Raw genomic sequence first — 6,457 nt, forward strand, 5'->3', positions numbered from 1 at the left:
GATGCATTTATAATATTTGTAAAACATTTAGCAGTTCCTTTAGAAACACATTTGATTAATTTTCCTTTGCATATTTATGTAGGCATGGGCAAGGTTTGGAGGCTCATGAGGACTGGAAGTAAATGTTGGAAATTAATAGCGGCTGTGAATTATTGTGTTTACAGTTGCATGCTTTGTTTTATATAAAGTCACTGTCATGGAAATTAATACTTTACTCACTGTTTTTCAGCTGTACTCAATTATAGTATGGAACTAATAATGTAAATCTGGATGCAAAACAAGGCAAAGAAAAAGCCTTTGATTGCCGGTTGAGAGAGGAGGATCAGTTAGTAACACATAATCCCAGTAATTGAGCGTATTGCTTTTATTGGGAATGGGGAGCTCCGGAGAGATGTTCGTTTGGTACAGCAGGATCATCTTCTACTCTGCTCATTATCTTCTGCTCATTAATCTACGCCAGAGACGCGTCGAGCAGGACCTGATGGGGTAGTAAAGAAAGAGAAAACGCCATTAAGCCCCGCAGAGCTCATGCAAACATATGGCGAGCTGGTTTCCCGGGATGGCGTGCGGTCGAGCAGCAATGCAATAAATAAACCTGCGCACAAACACTGCTCATCATCCTTTACTTGTAATACTAACCTGAAAACATGCGGGCATTCTTGCGCTAAGGGCCGGGTTCATCTTAACAAACAAATGCACTTTCAAGATATTCACATTAGTAAAGTGTAGTGGTGTTAATGCTAATAGAAAACAATGCAACCTTTTACATTTTTATTTAATATTTATATATACAATGATTAATCGCATCCAAAATAAAAGTTTGCTTACATAATATGTGTGTGTACTGTGCATGAATATTTTGTATATAAATACACACGCATGTATATATTTAAGAAAAACGTGTTATTTATATATAATATAATATAATATATAATATAAATTATGTATAAATATATATACAGTATAGAAATGTAAATATTTCTTAAGTATAAACATGCATATGTGTGCATACAAAATAGTTATACACAGTACACACACACTCATATATAGTATCATTTATTTACTGTTTTATTTTAAACATCTAAATTGGACACAAAATTAGAAATAAGTATTCAAACACTTAAAGGGTTTCATATGTCTGAATGTTTGATATTTTGTTCTGAGAAAAGCTCAGCAGATGACGATTGATTCTGATATTTTTTTATCTAATGCAATGACATTCACACACGTTTAATAGTTTTTTGGTTTCGCTGTATCATTACAGGCGTTTAACAGCACTTGTCATCGGTGAGGACTGACAGGCTGTAATATTGGCTCAGATGGACAGACTGAACCATTAGCCCTGACGGGATTAGACTGGTGAAAGGATGCATTCGTGTCGTTTCATTCCTCCGTTCTCAAGCTGTCAAGATGCCGGAGCTCTTAAGAGGAGTTTTAACCTCGTCACACGACTGCTGTCATCTCTCGCCATTATCGGACAGAATCCGGTTTGCTTTCTTTAGTGCTGGCGTCAAGATGCAAAAGGTCAGGAACGTCTCACTTTAATGTATGGGGATTTCCATTGTGTTAGGCTGGTGTGGTTTTCAGACGTTACATTCTGTTGTAGTTGTTGTGGATTGACTCGATGTGCTAAGCAGGTTATTAAATCTGCAAAATTTATTTTCAAAAGTCTTTGAGTCAGTCAAGCCTACAAAGGCTTCAAATATCGAATGGGAACCCAATAATATTGGTGAAATATTGACGCACAAACAGCAAGACACCATTCCAGGAAACTCTTAATTGTTTTTAAGTAAACTGACCTATTTTAAAGTTTTTTCCATGAAAGAAAATTCTTCATGCCTTAAAATAGCTTGAATGTAACTCGACACCCTTGCCTCATTTAGTATGCGCGGGTCTATGAATATGCAAATGAGCCCCGCCTCCACTCACTCACTCACTCAGAGATCCACTCGTTGACGATCACACGTTGATCTGATTGGTTACAAGGTAGTTTGTGACGTCAGAAACACCAGCGATTTCAAAGCGTGTTTTTGAGACTGTCTTTGGTTCACTGCAGTTTTAAGCAGAACATACTCAGCAATGCTGTCGACTTATGAATTTACACATGGTTTGTGTTAAAACATATTAAAAACACCACATAGACATATAAACAACATTAAAACATTGATTTTCAACACAGGACTTTACTTGGAGTTCATTGGTATTTATGTTTATTGGTAATTATGTATGCAGTTTATTGGTAATCAAGCATCAATCTCATCAGAGCTGGGTAGGTCTTCATTTAGTTATTTTGAACCCTATATATGGAGTAAATTGCAGATCAAACTTCAGATAAACAATCTTATCTGCCTGGCCCAATTTGAAAATGTATTAGAGGATTTACATGATTATAGGATCTTATGTGTTTGTGATTGTTTTTGTTGATTTGGATGTCTTCACTGTTTATGTATTTTTTTATTATGTGATATTGTATATGTTTACATGTTTCACAGGGCTCAGCTGAAAAAGAGATCTGGTTCCCCTGTTAAAATAAAGTTTAATAATAATATCAATAATAATGTGTGAAATTGAGTGAAAACAGCAAAAAATGAGTGAAAACTATTGTTTTCCCCAGTGTACAGAAAGCCATACGAGTAAATGAGACAATTTTCATTTTTGCGTGATCTGGAAAAAAAGCCCCTTTAAGCTCGAGTCTTAAACTCTGAGTCGACAGGATCCATTACCCGCCAGCCGAGCTCGTCGGGATCTACGGCTGAAGATGACTTTGAGAAGACGTGTTTTTGACTGCAACATTCATCTCTATAGCAGGTGTGTCTCAGGTGTTCCTCACTTTAAAGAATGATAACGCGTCCCGTTCCCTCCATCACACTCCTCTTCTTCATTTCTCTGACGACGCTAACCCGATCAGGCCGTAAGTAACGTCTCAAACTCTCACAACTGTTCAACTCAGTCTGAGAGACAGAAGAAGAGGGTTTGGTGACGACTCCTTTTTTTTAAGGGTGTCTTATTAATTAGTTAAAGCTGTGGACTTTCGAGACGCGTGAGGAATATAAGACTGAGGGATTACAGACGGACATCTCTGTTATCAGCAGGTGCGCGTCCAAGAACTGGCAGACTTTAGTTCTGCCTCTGAATACATCTGACGACTCTGGCAATCTCTGTAACACCGGAACTAATTCCTGCAACGTGCAGCTTGACATCTGCCATATTATTGTCATAAGAACTCTTTGAAACATTCTCATGTTCGGAAGGCCCTTCACTTTTACTAATAGTCTTATGAGGATCATTTGGCACAAAGTTTCTTCAAGGCAAGTCAGTCCAGTCGGCGGCCATCTTGGTCTAGCAGAACGGGTCAAAAACCATTTGATAAGATTTGGTTTAAATACACAAACACAAATAATCTGGTTAAATAATGGTTTCATAAATGTTGCTTCTTTGGCTTACATTACACTAGAAACTATTTTTCAGTTAATGCATGCATGCTGATATTGGCTTTATAACTGAAATGTGGGACGTCCATTTCTATAATCGACCATTGCTGTTTTTATAATGTCTCTCGCAACCGCATTTAAAAAAATAAAAATTTCAGCTACTGTAGATCATACGGGGTCTGAGACTATAGTGAAAATATGTGTTTAAATGGGGGGAAATGGTTTTTGATATAAAAACGAAGAAAACTTATGATGAAAACTAAAGATGAAATATTAAAGCAATATGAAGTGTGAATTTTATCGCAAGTAAGGGACGATTTTAGCTTTAAATCCCATTTTACACCATTTTTTAAGGTAAAATCACTGTAACGCACGACTTTAAAACGCCTACATTCACACTAATGGCTCACTCATTCAATAAAATATGCAAAACTGAAATTTTATTTAAAATATATTCGAATTTTAATAATTATGATATATATATATATATAGCGCACAGTTGTCAAGCAATTTTGCAAAAGACAGACACTACACACTAAATGAAGACATTCAGAATTTAAATTAATGTTTTTATTCTGAACTTTAATTAATTTAATTGAACAAAGAAAAAATTCTTTTTTTGCGAGTGGTTTCAGACTTTTAGACTGATTGTTCCGTTCTTTTTTAATTTGAAACACCTCTTGTTTATACTTTAGATCACGAGTGTCATAAATAAATGAGTGTCAGTGCTGTATCTCTCAGGTTTGGTGTGTGTGTGTTGGTCCGAGTTGCTCGTCTCAGGTTAAGTGCATTACCGCAGTGATGGGATTACTGTCACACCAGTGCCTCGTCCCGTCTCCAGCTCTCCCAGTGAATAGTCTTAGCGTGTCTCATGGGCCAGATTAGGGATTACCTGCCGGGAAGCTTCCGTCAGGATTATGGGAGAGTCAGGTGAGGATGATCACATGACCTGCGCTCGCACAGTCTGGCAGCAAAAACACACTTTAGAATTTCCTTTGTTTTCAATTCCTTTTTCGTCTTTCCTATTTCCATTTAGTTTTCTTATACCTTTTTTCCTATTTCCTTTCTCATTTAAGTTAACATCTTTTTTAATTTCTGTTTCTATTTTACTTACCTTACCTTTTCTTTTACTTTTCATTTCCTTTACCTTTCCATTTAATTTGACTCTTTACTTCTCTCTGTTTTATTTCCTTCCTTTCTTGTTTCCTTTTTCCACTTCCATTTCCTTTCACTTTTTAATTTCTCTCTTTTTACCTCCCTTTTATTCCTTTTCCCATTTATTTAATTTCCTTTTTTCTTCTCTGCCTGTCTAGTTTCCTTTTCCATTTCCTTTTCCTTTCTAATTTCTGTTTCTTTTTACTTCCCTTTTCTTCTTTTCCTTTCACCTATTTCAGTTACTTATTACTTAGTTTTTTTGTTTCTTGTTTTTCCCACTTCCACTTCCTTTCCTCGTTTGTTTCTTTTTACCCCTTCTTTTCTTTTCCTTTATTTTTCCCCTTTCAGGTTATTTTTCCTTCTCTGCCAGCTTTATTTCCTTTCTCATTCTTTTCCATTCATTTTCTTACTTTTTCCACTTCCATTTCCCTTTCCTTTTTTACTTCCCATTTCTTCTTTTCCTTTTCATTTACTTTACTTTTCCGATTTCTGTATCCTGTTTGCTTGAATTTACTTACTTTCCCATTTCTTTTTCCCTTTTTGTTCCATTCCTTTCTCATTTGAAAGTAATTTCCTAACTTTATTCCCCTTTTCTTTCCTTTTCCCTTCTTATCTGGCAGTATAGTGGTCAGAGATTCAGAAAATATGACCAAAGCGACCCATGTTGAGTCCAGTGACAATGTTTTGAAATCCAGAATTGAGACATGTTCAACATAATAGCTTTGATAATGAATCCTTCCAATGGAGGCTTCTGTCCAACATTAAAGCTACAGCAGCTCGTCTGTCACACTCGAGTTTAAAGCTGCGTGTCTTTTCCTCTCTCTCCACTGCTGGATTTGTCGAGCTGAATCATGTCTCTCCCGTCAGAGCTGAGGTTTTCCGGGTCTGGATCTCGTTCTGCAGCAGCTCATCGGATTGAATGATGAAGTGTGAAGCGGCTCTGAGGCCGACGGGAGGCAGGTTCCTGATCTCTCGCTCCTTTACACAAAATCAATGGTGGCCTGGACTGCAAGGCCTGCTGGGATTGAGCCTGCCGCACACTGACTCTTTCATGAGGCTGTTTGAAGTTTGAAGCGTCTGATTGGGTCGAGCAACTCAAACACCTGTCTGCAAACTCACTCGCACTTTTCATTTTCATCCGTATTTACCTTTAAATTTCAGATCTGAGTGTTGCTTATGTCGCATTAATAATGCAATACCTAAAAATCAATTACGGACCGTGTAAATAATCCAGTTTGGACCCAAACAGAAAATTGCTATGGAAGTCTGTCCATGTTCCATTTATTCATTTACTTTTTTTTATCATGTAAAAATGCATTACAAATTCTATTGTCAGCATAAATATTTGAGTAAGATCTATCTATCTATCTATCTATCTATCTATCTATCTCTATCTCTATCTCTATCTCTATCTCTATCTCTATCTATCTATCTATCTATCTATCTATCTATCTATCTCTATCTCTATCTCTATCTCTATCTCTATCTATCTATCTATCTATCTATCTATCTATCTATCTATCTACCTATATATATATATATCTATCTGTAACTTATAAAAAATTTATGTTTTATGTAATTTTAATTTACTGTTTTCTTTTATAACTATTAACTTATTCATTTACTATTTTACTTTAATCATCCATTTTATTTTTTATAAAAAAAATATTTGATTACATTTTATTAATTATATTTTGGTAATTTTACATCTTGTTTTATTAACTTTATGTAGTTAACTATTTTATTTTACTAACTTATTTTAAATAACTATTTTATGTTGATTAACTATTTTGTTAACTTTATCTTATTTAATTTTATTAACAATTTTATTTCGATAACTTTATTTCATTAACTGTTTTATTTTATCAACT

This window comes from Siphateles boraxobius, unplaced genomic scaffold, assembly GCF_051911475.1.
Source record: "Siphateles boraxobius isolate OS27281-9 unplaced genomic scaffold, OSU_SipBor_1 60, whole genome shotgun sequence".
NCBI classification, from domain to species: Eukaryota; Metazoa; Chordata; class Actinopteri; order Cypriniformes; family Leuciscidae; genus Siphateles; species Siphateles boraxobius.